General features: G+C 43.8%; 1 protein-coding gene and 1 long non-coding RNA gene across 35 annotated transcripts in view; one reads left to right on the top strand and one right to left on the bottom strand.

The window, feature by feature from the left end:
- Nucleotides 1–13,588, bottom strand: part of LOC138744395 (uncharacterized) — a 461,764-nt gene that overhangs the window by 54,446 nt on the left and 393,730 nt on the right. The window contains exon 12 of one of the 32 annotated variants that reach the window (XR_011345472.1): nucleotides 114–172. The exons of the other annotated variants lie outside the window; for them this stretch is intronic. This is a non-coding gene — a long non-coding RNA (uncharacterized lncRNA). The remainder of the gene's footprint in view (nucleotides 1–113; nucleotides 173–13,588) is intronic. 32 annotated transcript variants of the gene reach the window in all.
- LOC138744389 (DNA nucleotidylexotransferase-like) overlaps nucleotides 1–13,588 on the top strand; it is a 301,609-nt gene that overhangs the window by 250,226 nt on the left and 37,795 nt on the right. The gene's annotated exons all lie outside the window — the stretch shown is intronic.

Below are 13,588 nucleotides of genomic sequence, written 5' to 3'. Positions count from 1 at the left end.
GCATCTCTATGCTTTGAATACTTTCCAATGAGGCCTGCCTTTCAAAATGGATTTGGTCTAATGGGAAAACCACGCGATAAGCAAAATAAACTACTGCTCTTACTATCCCGTACCTGATGTTAAAATCGAACCCAAACTCCTGTGGCCACTTGTAAAACAGCCTGCTCAGTACCTGTAAATAAATTTGGATGGATTGATTCTTCCTAATATTAGCGCTTGTCATTGTCAATTGTACTTACCGTGCCATAAATGTCATCATTTTATTTAATGCTGCTTTTTTCACTTCCTTTCTTTCCTCTCCCTAACATTAATGCTTAAAAACATACTAAATTAAACTTAACTAGTTCATTCTAAACAATGTTAAACTTCAAATCTAAAATATGGAAAGTGTCACAAAATAATGTAATTGTATGTAATTCTTGGGTTATGTATAATATTCCTCCTTCTGGAATCAGGGTAACAATGTCATCGACATAACAAGAGAACCCATTAAATTTAAAGCTTCTTCCTTTTTCAATTGTACCAGAAATTTATAGTACAAGAGACAACAGAATAAATTATGCGTGAGTGTGATACATTAGCTACTAGATCTATTTTTGGCTACTGCCACATTAGGGATTATTTGGAGGGCAAAAAGTGCCATTCCAGCAATGGTAATAAAACATGCTTATTTCTGATTTTAGCTGGCAAATACACAGCTAATTCAAGGTTTATACCAGGATGAATGTACTAATCTGAAGGAGTCCCTCTTCTACATGCAAACTCTGAAGAGAAGCACAGTTCTGGAGCATTACATGCAGGCCCCCACCCACCAGATTCCCTGAAAGTGTGAAGTGCACTGGTTGACAGAACATTTCACATAGCTTAGTAAAAGATAAAGATCTCTTCAGTATTTGCATATGTTTGTTCTGAAGATCTTGTAGGAAGATGCCCAGAGGAGGAGGAAGAGGAATTTTTCACACTCAGAGAAGGATGGCTACAGCTTTGGGTAATGCAGAATATCTTGGACAAGACCAGTATCTGAATGGAATCCTCAAAGAAGTTAACATCTTGTGCCAAACACACTTCCAGTTATTGCACTGCCAATACCAAACAAAGCCAATCACCCAGAAAATGCTAATATTTCTACACATCGCATTACTGCATCCTTCACAATGCTACTTCTTAGACAAACCCTACAGCTCTTTGGACATCTGGAGTATCACACATGCATAAATACCCTTACCAATATGCTCATTTATTTTCGGCCGAATCCTCCAGGTCTTCTCTCAATTTGACATTACATTACACACAGAGAGTTGTGGGTTTTGGAATGCCTTGGTGGTGGTGGAGGCTAAAACATTTTGGGCATTTTAGAGACTCTCAGAGAGGTCAAAGGATGAAAGAAAAATAGAGGGTTATGAGGTAGGAGGGATTAGATATTTTTGTTGGTACGAATATGTAGGTCAGCACAACATCAAGGGCTAAAGGACCTATTCTATCCTGTAATGTTCTTTGTTCTATATGTTGCTTTACTTGAAGGAGAATTTTTGGCTATCCTCATGAAGGCGATGGTTGTAAACTTATCAAGAGTATCATGAATGGAGTCATCTGACTACTACAGCTTCTTGCGTTCCTTTGTTCCAGGAATTTGGTTTGTCAGAATAGTCAACCTGTTTTTAGAACTTAAATCCATGAGATCCTCATCTCCACTATAGACAAGGTGGTACCTCTGATACCCTCCTCAACCTGAAATGGCTGCCAGGGTCACCATGTTCAACTGTGAGAATATTCCAGATCTGCAATCCCCAAACCTTCACTTTAATACACGCTTAATGTGGTTTTATCATAAACCTTCTCCTTTTGTGAGCCCAGATTCTGTGTTGAAACCTTTTTTGGGCTTTACCATTCCAAGCTCCCCTTTCCTATCTGTCCCTGGAGGACCTGAAGGAAAGGAAAGTTTGCCCTACCCTGAGCAAGGAATTATTCCCATTTCTACAGTGTTACAGGCACCAACTTAGATACTCCCATCTTAGAGGCCAGAGTTGGAGCACAACCGTGCTTCAGTTCTTTTACCAAGATATTGTACCTTGCAAGAAAGTTATACTCAAGATGCCACCTCCTTAATTTATGATGGATCTAAAATATACATCCTCATCATGTCTGATTAAACATTATTAAAGTAGGTCGCAATTATGTTCACAAAGGATATGATTAAAATTTAATGCTAGATATGCAGCTATTATTTCCACAAACATACTGTGTATGCATTGTAAATACACAATGAACTGCAAAAATGTTTCTTCAGTCTGCTCTTATGTATAACTTTCTTTGATGCCATATGTCAAAAGCGTCCATAAGGCATCACCTCTGAAAGCTCAGAACCCTAAGAAGAGGTGATTTATGCTATCTAACTGAATCTGATTTATTCGTGTTTAGAAATATTATCAAGAGTTTTATTACATAATCTGTAGCTTCACTTGTAAAGCTTGTACATTGGGTTTAATGCCTCAGGACATTGATTTAATGGATAATGCTTCTGCTATTACTTGGCATTAAAATTACATGCTGTAATAATGACATTTCAGAGAGACTCTCATTCTTATGAATGTAATCTATGATTTATTATGAAACTGTAACTTGGTGCAGAAGAATTTATTATATTTTACAATAGTTAGGAAAATGCATTTGCTGTTGTCCATTTTACAAGAATATCAAATAATGGAATCTTGATACACTGAGTAAAAAAATCTTTATCTTTATTTTGAATTCTATATTTTCTGCACAGTAGGGCAGCATTTCAGTAATGTCCTGCATATTTAAGAAAAAAAGCAAATGAACTTCTCAGGAGCAGACTTTTATTTTGCTCAGGGCATCTCTCTTAATTGGGATATTTATTGCAAGTGGTAATGAGAAACTAAACAGGTCATATGCAGATTTTTAGTTTGTTGATTAGACATGAATTGCAGAAGAATTATAGTCCTTAACAAATCATTAACCCAGAAAAACATCCAATTTACAAAATGGTCCTTTATGACATGTTTTTTAAACTCAATATGAGAAAAGTGGTTCATTGATGACAGCACAGCATAAAATTATATTTTGAAGTTGAAGCTGTTAAGTTTATAAAATCAGAAGCTGATTGAAGTGTAACACCAATCACCTCGAGTCTTTTGGCTAAGATCAAAGGTGGTTCTTAACAGAACTGATCAACTGGATCTGTGAGAAATGAGGAGCTATAGCTGCAGCAAGGAGGAGGAAGAGAAATACACCCGAGGGGACGGTTTGGAGCAGGTGATTGTCTGGTGTGAGCTAGCCTGACACAGGGGACCAATCTAATTGGGGTCCAATCTAACACCCTTTCTAGCCTTAAGCCTGCTTCTACTAGATCCACAAGGATGGCTGCAACAGTAAACTCTTCTTCCGCAGGACTCAGGATTTGGAACACTGTCAGGGTGGCAGTGAAGGACCTTCATGAGAGATCGCCATTTTCCCAGGAGCTCCTCATACACAAGGTCCTGATGGAATGCCTCAAATTTGAGGTGAAGGACATCTACTGCCTCCAGGATGTCATGGATAACAGTTACTTTGATGCCAACATTCAAGACCCTGGCTGAAGTTTCTCCAAGACTTCCAGGAGAAGGAGAACATAGCTCCTCTCTCACTATTAAAGTGCAGCCACTTTTCACCCTTCTGATACAGAAGAAACAAGTGATAATGGTGTACATTCAATCCACTTGTGACAGTTGTGGATGTGCTCACCTTCCTAGGCCATTATGACAAGAGGACAGGGACCTGCATGGACACGTTTGGAATCTGGACCAGCAAACAGCAAGTGAAGGTGAAGCTGAAAGAGGACAAAGGGGCCATCCACCCTCCCCCTGCCCCCACCTTGGTGTTTGCTATTGGAGGGAACTGTGGGTACCTGGTCTATACTGCACAGCCCATAGTGTTCAGGAACTGCAATAGACCAGGACACGTAGTGGCCTAAGTCAGTGCTGTCATCTGCAAAAAATGCAAGAAGGAAAGCAACCAGACCAAGAGAGCAAGTGCTAGAACCTGTGTGGGGAAGCAGGACACCTCTATAGGGCCTGATTCAAAGATGTAGCCATTTATGCACAGGGGGTCAAATTGCCTACACCACCACCCCCCTTTCAACCCACAGGTTGTGCCACCAAATTACATCCAATTTTCTTACAACCCCCAAAAGTTTTGAAAAGTGGGAGGAAACCGGAGCACCAGGAAATCCACACAGACACGGGAAGAATGACCAACTCCTTACAAATAGCGCCGGATTTCAATCCGTATTGCCCGTTTCAAACTTGGGATGTCTTGGACAGAGACTTGATCACCCTGTGCCTGGAATACTGTGCACATAATTGGTCTCCTTATTTAATAAATGCAGTACTTTCATTGAAAGGTAAAACTTAGAAGATTCATCAGGTTAATTCCTGGGGGAAAGGTGTTGTGAGAGGGTATGAGTTTAGAGTTTGAGGTGTCTTGGTTAACGTAATGGTTAGAACACCACTATTATAGGGCAGCGTCCCGGCTTCAAATCTGGTGCTGTCTGTAAGGAGATTGTATGTTCTCCCTGTGTCAGCAAGTTTCCTCTGGGCATTCCAGTTTCCTCTGGGCATTCCAGTTTCCTCCCACCCTTCAAAATGTATGGGGATTATAGGTTAATTGGGAAATTTGGGCAGCATGGGGTTTTGGCCCAGAATGGACTGTTACTGTGCTCTGTGTCTACATTTTTTGAGTTAAATTTAATAAAAATTAAATGGAGCTTGTGAGGATAGATGCTGAGAGATGTTTGCTCTTGTGAATATGAAAAATATTTAAGACCAAGGTGGACAGATTGCTGATTCATGGGGAAGTTTGGGGTTTTGGTTAACAGGTAGGAAAGTGGTGGAGGAGAGGTCAACATCAGATCAGTTATAACCTTAACTAATGTGTCCTAGTGTAATTTCTCTTTCTCATATTCATATATCTGATCCCTGGGACAAGAAACTGACCAGGGATCATATTGGACCAGGCACAGATTGGGGTCTTGTCCAGATCTGGGTCCACATTTATCCCATGAGTACCACATTGGTAGCAACAAATTTATCACTGCAACACATATATATCAGTGCATACAGGCTTGTTATTGCATAACACTGGGTTACCATATCGCTGGATATAGGTTTGTGATTGTACAGGATGAATGTTGCTAGTGGACATGGATTCATGTCCATTTAACATCAAGGTACAGTATTAATGGACACACGTCTCCTGTTAACACGAGCTGCAATTTCAAAGAGATCTTTTAAAGAATCGCTATAAGGAGAGTTGACCAGATGTTTTCATGGCCTCCTTCCCAGATCTTACTCTTGTTAGGGACAGAGGAATGCATGTGAACTTTCCAGACGTAGCTGATGTTGACGACCATGATTATTGAAGTTGGGCAGCAAGGAAATGTGCTCAATTTCCTGATCTAAAGTGACTGGAAATGTTTCCCCTCTGTTGGAGAATGGTGAGATCAGCAAACATATTGAAAAAATAAACAATTAGCCTTCATGCAACATTCCTTATTCCTTAATAGTGGAGCAATGTATGCAGAGTTTGCCTCTGAGGAATGTGAGGACTGCAATAGATTAATGGATTCAAAGTGTTGTAACAGCATGGAAGCAGGCCCTTAAGACTAACTTGTCCCAGCTGACCAAGATATCTACTGACACATTCTATTTGCTTACATTTGGCCCATGCACTCTAAATCTTTCCTGTCTGTGCACCCGTCCAAATTTCTTTTGAATATTGTAAATGATGGTGGAGGGGAAGAAGCTGTCCTTGTGCTGCCGAGTGCTCGTCTTCAGGCTCCTGTAACTCTTTCCCATTGGTAGCAGAGTGACAAGGGCATGGCCTGCCTCTTTTGCATACTGAGTAACATGTTTTACAATCTACAAGTGCTTAAACGATCAAATCTAAGCTGCACCTGGGATGTTTTGTGGTAAACTGAATTTTTTTTCTGGTTCTGTCATCAAAGCCCCATGCAATAAATCCCTCTCAGAGCTTTCTGTTTTGCCCTGTGCCCCAATAACTTTTAACCCACCCTGGACAGAGAGAGCACAATGGACGGAACTTTGAAAAATTCCGATGTCAGGGATTTATCCAGCTGTGTGGTGAACTGCTGTAAACTCATTTATCTGGCTCTGCCGCTTTCTGTTACTGTACCCATGGCTCCACCCTCTTGACCCTATATTAAAAGCTTCAACATAACCTGGGTCACAGCACAGGATGACCTTCAAGTTTATTGTAAATAAAAGCCTGTTGTTCTGTAGCTCATCTTTTAAGTTATTGATAGCGCATCAATTTTATTTACAATATCCTTTTCCAACGATAGAACAACTCTTGAAGCCTGAAAAGTTGGAGATTGACCCACAATTACCAGAAGCGTCAGATTGCTTTGAACTCTGGCTATGCTGCTTTGAGGTCTTTCTGAAAAATTCTCCAGAATTGTGGTCACGGAGGCAAACAAGCTGTACCTACTCTTTTCCCGGGCCGGACATTGTGTGCTCCCAATGATCAGGGACACCTCAATGTACAGGGAGGCAATGGACATACTCAAGGACCAGACAGGGAGAATGTCAACAAAGTATATGCCAGGCACATGCTGGCCACCCACACACAGCGACCGGGTAAATTGAATGATGCGTTCCTCTGGACCATGCAGAGACTCGCATGAGCGTACAACTTCCAGTCAGTGTCGGCTGCCCAAAACACTGAGGATATGACCCGTGACGCCTATTTTGCAGGCGTCAGGTCAGACTACATGTGCCAGAGGCTACTCCATCAGAGTAAGTTGGACTTAAAAGGGGCGACTGACCTCGTAACATGGAAGCTTACTTGGCGAATTGGCACGGAGTCCATGTGGGGGCTGCCATCTTGGGACACAGGTTTACAGGCCAGCAATCCGCTACTGCGTCCGATGAGCGAACCCACCACAGCCGTGGTGCTACTTTTGTGGCCAACCAAAGCACCCCCGAAAACACTGCCTGATGAAAGATGGAACGTGCTCAAAGTGCATAAAGAAGTGGCACTAAACAAAGATATATCAATCACAGTTGCCTTTCAGTCCTAGTGCCGCTGCATGCGCAGCATGGGGGCTGCCATCTGGGCTGCCATCATCTTCCAGAGACAACCATGCCGTGACATGGGGACCACCTTCTTTAAGCCGTCAACTTCTGGGGAGAACTATGCCACCACATGAGTGCTGACATTATGCTCCCAGACTACAAATCAGCACGGACCAGTCCATGAACTGTGGTCCTGTGGTAATGGATCAAAACGGCCTGCATCATCTTTCTCGGTCTATGATTGTCATCTCGATCAATGATCAAGGTGACAAGATGCCTTTTCGATAGTGGGAGCACTGAATGTTTTATCCACCTCAATACTCCCTTAAAGCAAGGTCAGTAAACTATAAAGTCGCCCTGGCCTCAAAGCCCCACTCAGCTGAGATTTGCAACTACACCACCGTGATGCTGACTGTGTGGGGCATGATTTACAAGGTCTTTAAGCTCTTCATCGTGCCACAGCTCTGTGCGCCAGTGCTACTGGGGCTTGACTTTCAGTGCCACCTCAAGAGTGTTATGATGCAATATGATGGTCCTCTCTCTCCCCCCCCCTCCCCCCACCATGGTCAGCAACCCGCAATTTGTCACCGGGCCACCTTGCTCCCTCCCCACCACAACCCCACCCCCCCACCAGCCTGACCAACACGTGGTCTCTCCATATCAATCCCCCTCCGCTGTTCACGAACCTCACCCCCAACTGTAAACCAGTCACTACAAAAAGCAGGAGATGCAGTGAAGTGGACAGGGCGTTCATTAAAGTAGAAGTGCAGTGACTCTTGAATGAGGGGATCATCGAGGCCGGTACCAGCTCACGGAAAGCTCAGGTAGTGATGGTCAAGAGTTGGGGTAAACACAGAATGGTGATTGATTATAGCCAAACCATTAACTGCTGTACACAGCTGGATGCGTATTCCCCCCCTCGCATTGTCGATATGGTCAATCAAATTGCCCGATATTGTATGTTTTCCACAATCCACCTAAAATCCACCTACCACCAGCTCCCAATCTGCCTGGAGGCGCCAACCTCCAGAAATTCCTCACAACCACCAAACCCCTCAATCTAACCTACAACAGGGATAAATGTACCAGAACTCCCCCTCCCCCACAACCTCAAGGCCCTCAAAAGATGCCTGAGGTCCTTTTCCTACTACGCCCAGTGGGTCCCTAATTATGCAGACAAAGCCCACCCCCTTATCACGTCCACATCCTTCCTTCTGACAAGAGAGGTCTGGGCGGCTTTCTGTCACATAAAAGAAGACATCGCTAAGGCCACAATGTATGCGGTGGATGAGTCTGCCCATTTCAGGTAGAGAGTGATGTATCCGATTTCACCCTGGCCGCCACCCTTAATCAAGCATTTTGGCCTGTGACTGCCTTCTCCCATACTCTCCAAGGGCCCGAAGTCCAACATTCCTCCATTGAGAAGGAGGCTCAGGCAATAGTTGATGCAGTGAGGCACTGAAGGCATTACCTGGCCAGCAGACGTTTTACCCTCCTCATGAAGTAATGGGCCGTGGCATTCATGATTAACAACAAACAGCGGGGGAAGATAAAGAATGATAAAATTTTGAGGTGGGGGGATCAAACTCTCCACCTATAACTACAAAATTCAGTATCAGCTGGGGAAGGTCATCAAGCCTCCAGTTGCCCTGTCCCAAAGGACATGTACCAGTGCACAGATAGACTGCCTCAATACCCTCCGCAATAACTTCTACCATCCCGGTGTCATGAGATTTTTCCTCTTCATCAAATTTTGTAATATGTTGTAGTTCATCGGGGATCTCACAGACTTGACTAGGGACTGCCTGGTTCGTGCGGAGTACAAACCACACATCTACCAACCAGATAGGGTGCACCTGGTAAAAGCTACATGGTCTTTCAAACGCCTGAGTATGGACTTCAAGGGCCCCCTTCCCTCCATGTTTCCCTTTTGCCATCCCCGGCCCAGTCATTACTACCACCATGGTCATCAGGGCACTGCACAACTTGTTCACCCTGTTCAGTACCCGTCTTATGTCTACAGCGACCAGGAGCGACAAGATCCGCCAATACCTGCTGGCCAGAAGTATTGCCCTCAGTAGGACCACTAGTTATAACCTCCGAGGGAATTGCCAGGGGGAGATGAAGAAGGTAATTATGTACTGCCACCAATGCTACCCCTCACGAACAAATTTTCTCCTTCCCCAGGAAATCAGTGTTAGGGACCACCCTGCCATCCTGATTGATGTCCCCAGGGCCGGGCCGGCTGCAGAAACATGCAAGCTCTTCCATGCAAACCTCAAATATGCATACTGTTAGGTCTGCTTTGTTCATGAATGAGTGAGTCAAACACCAGACTGAGTCGAAATCAAGGTTCTTTGTTCTTTATTGCCGGATTGTAACACTTGCAACTAACAGTGTTAGTTGGAGAAGGCGCATTCTGCTGTTATCAGAAAATGGTGTTTTTTATATACCTTAGGATACGTACTTAGTAAATTATCATACCATGACATTGTCCAATGAATAAACTGTTGCTGTCCCTCTCTGCTAGCCTCCTGCACATCAATTTGTCATCCCCACTCTTATCTTGAGAGTACAAGGTCACAACTGCATCTTGTTACGGCCCAGCACTGGGAGACTCCCTCTACATTCCCAGCTCATGATGTTTTTACCTAACAATACGTGGCCTACCTGGAAGGGGTACAAGGAAACTGACTCCTTCCGGAACCTCGCGTGAAGGAGTTTACCCACCAAACAGCCCCCGCCCTTCCAAGGACACACACTACATACCATTGCTCCCTAATCCCATCCCCACCCAAGTCCCTCCAGTTGAGTCGCCATGCCCCCACCAGATCGACCCAGCACTGGGGGTCCAGGACCCTATAACGGCCCCAGCTACAGCTCAGCAACTGGCTCTCTGCCAGTCACAACGGAAGACCAGGCCACCAGACAGACTTAACCTATAAGAATTTGTCCCCCTCATCACAAGGGGTGAACGTGGTGAACTGCTGTACACTTATTGATCTGGCTCCACCCCATTCTGTGACTGTATCCGTGGCTCCTCACTCTTGACCCTGTATAAAGGCTCCAACATCATAAGCCCTTCCCAGAAAGCCTGGGTCACAGCACAAGATGATCTTCATTGTAAATAAAAGCCTATTGTTCTGTAACGCCAGTCTTATTGATAGCGCTTCAAGCTGCTTATGAGCAGTGCAAGTTTATGCACATGAAGGCCCTGCTGCACACATCACTGAGGATCATGCAGGCTCTGTTCAGATGGCCAGTGCCATGTTCGCCATGTGAAAAGTTGACTGGAGCAAAGCTTGCTTCTGCACCACTCAAACCAGTCCAGTTGTTAAAAATGTGTTATGCGCTGCGTTAGCATCATGTCTAGTTTAGTGGCTGCTACAATAGCCTGATATAGAATTCAAAGCAACTTTCATTTGCAGCATTTTTTTAATTTATAAAAGGCAAATTTGAAGGAACTGACAGTCCACACGATGATGATGGACCAGACGTATTGCTATATACACAGTATTGTAAAACAAAGAACAGTTTTATTAAGAATATTGACCATAGCCAACTACTTTTATTTATTTTTAAATAACCACACAATTCTGGAGAAACCCAGCAGGTCAAACAGCGTACCATAGAAAGCAAAGATAAAGATACATAACCAACATTTCATGCCTAAGCCATTCACCAAGATATGAGCCAAATGTAGTCAAGAGCCTGAATAAATTAATAGGGGAGAAGGCAAGGGGAGGAGCACAGGCCTACAGGCAATTGGTGGATAAGTAGGAAGGGCACAACAGCGAACAGGGAGGGGGATGGCTCTGTGAATGGAGAGGGAAGAGGGTGGAGGAAAGGAGACAGAGGGATAGGGAAGGGAGGGAGAATGGGGCATGGTCTAGCAGACACCAGAGAAGTCGACGTTAATATCATCACATGGGAGAGTACCCAGATGGAATATTAGATGTTGCTCCTCCAATTTACAGGTGGACTTAGCTTGGAAGTACTTTGATTTCTTAGCATCCATCACACCTAAACGTTGGTTTCACCTGCCCAATTTTCTCATCTGTTTTATCTCTCAGTGGTTTTCAACCTTTTTCTTTCCACTCACATACCACCTTAAGTAATCCCTATGCCATTGGTGCTCTGTGATTAGTAAGGGATTGCTTAAGGTGGTATGTGAGTGGGAAGGGAAGGTTGAGAATCACTGCTCTACACTCAAATGTTACTAAAATATTTTGCTTGAAAAAATTGTCAATGGTCCATTTCCTTTGGAGTTATGAAACCATGCACATAACGAGTCAATTAGGTACAATTAAAACAGGTGGTTTCAAACTTTTTATTTCCATTCACATACCATTTTAAATAATCCCTTACTAAATCACAGAGCACCTATGGCATAGGGAATACTTAAGGTGGTGTGTGAGTGGAAAGAAAAAGGTTGAAAACCACTGATCTAAGTCCAGAGCTTTGTATTATTATAATTCAGTAAGTTTTATACATGGCAAAAGATTTGTCCCAGCAGTTGTCCACCTGGTATGGATAATAATCAACCCCAGAGTTTGTGGGTCACCACAGGGGTAGTGAGTATGCATGTGTGAGGTAGAGTCCAAATGAACCTGTTTTATATATATTGTTTACAACCTCTGGAAATGAGAAAGGGAACAAGTATTTGAAGATAAGCATAATCTTTACTCTTTTAATCATCGTTAGATTAATTACCAGTATAAAACATCACGTGGGAAAAGTACAGCACAGGAACAGGCCGTTTAGTCTATGCTGAACATGATGTCCAAATTAAATTCAAACTTTGCTGCTTGTACTTGATAGATATCCCTTCCTTTGTTTCATATTCATGTGTATATTTACTAGCCTCTTAAATGTCCTTTGAAGAAGACCGCAGAGCCCACCTCACTGACAAAAGACAAAGTAGGAAAACCCTAACACCCAACCCCAACCAACCAATTTTCCCCTGCAACCGCTGCAACCGTGTCTGCCTGTCCCGCATCGGACTTGTCAGCCACAATCGAGCCTGTAGCTGACGTGGACTTTTACCCCCTCCATAAATCTTCGTCCGCGAAGCCAAGCCAAAGAAATGTACTCGAGATGGTAGAGACCGACAGCATCAAATCCATGCTGCTGAAGATCCAACAGCACTGGGTAGGTCACGTCTCCAGAATGGAGGACCATCGCCTTCCCAAGATCGTGTTTTATGGCGAGTTCTCCACCGGTCACCGAGACAGAGGTGCACCAAAGAAGAGGTACAAGGACTGCCTAAAGAAATCTCTTGGTGCCTGCCACATTGACCACCGCCAGTGGGCTGATATCGCCTCAAACTGTGCATCTTGGCGCCTCACAGTTCGGCGGGCAGCAACCTCCTTTGAAGAAGACCGCAGAGCCCACCTCACTGACAAAAGACAAAGGAGGAAAAACCCAACACCCAACCCCAACCAACCAATTTTCCCTTGCAACCGCTGCAACCGTGTCTGCCTGTCCCGCATCGGATTTGTCAGCCACAAATGAGCCTGCAGCTGACCTGGACATTACCCCTCCATAAATCTTCGTCCGCGAAGCCAAGCCAAAGAAAAGAAATGTTACTCTTGTATCTGCTCCCACCACTACCCTGGCAGCCTGTTCCAGACACCTGTCACTCTCTGTGTGAAATATTTGTACTTCCATTTAACTTCCTCCCTCTCACCTAAATTGCCCTGAACTGTCATCCCTCTCAAACCATGACTGTACAGAACCTACTTCTGCACTCTATAGTACTGTATGCAAATTTTTGTTTTCAACTGCAGCAATGTTGAAAAGCCTGATTCACAAAGATAAGTGGTCATAAAGGGCAGGATCTTCTGAAGACAGTGCTTCACAATGTTGGGGTAACTACCTGTCTTTTTTGACCAAAACTCAGAGATAAAGTCTCAAATACATCTCTGATTTCAGATTTATTGTCAGAGTATTTACATCACATCACATACAATCCCGAGATTCTTTTCTTCTTGCAGGCATGGCAGAATTACCACTAATTGGTAGATCAATACAAAAAAACTGTACATAGTGTAAATGAACTGACTGTTGATTTTCTTTTGTTCTCTCTGATTTGCACAAAGTGCACAAGAATCCTTCAATCAGTCTCTGCTGTTGAGGAGTCTGATGGAGGAGGGGTAGCAGCTGTTCCTGGTGCGAGTCTTGTGGAATGAGAACAGAGCACATATTGGGTGGTGAGGGACTTTGAAGATTGCTGCTCTCTGACAGCAGTATTTCCAGAAAATGTACTCATTAGTGGGGAGGATTTTGCCTGTGATGTCCTGGACTGTGTCCATTACCTTTTGGAGGTCTTTACGCTCAGGGGCATTGGTGTCGCTACACCAGACTGTGATGCAGCTGGTCAGCACTTTCAACCACACCTCTGTAGAAATTTTGCCAGGATTTATGGTGTTATCCCAAACCTCCACAAACTCCTGAGTTAGCAGAAGCGCTGATGCTCTGCATTCACTATCGTTTTG

The sequence above is a fragment of the Narcine bancroftii genome, chromosome 10 (genome assembly GCF_036971445.1).
Source record: "Narcine bancroftii isolate sNarBan1 chromosome 10, sNarBan1.hap1, whole genome shotgun sequence".
NCBI classification, from domain to species: Eukaryota; Metazoa; Chordata; class Chondrichthyes; order Torpediniformes; family Narcinidae; genus Narcine; species Narcine bancroftii.
This window is presented reverse-complemented; position numbering and strand designations above follow the sequence as displayed.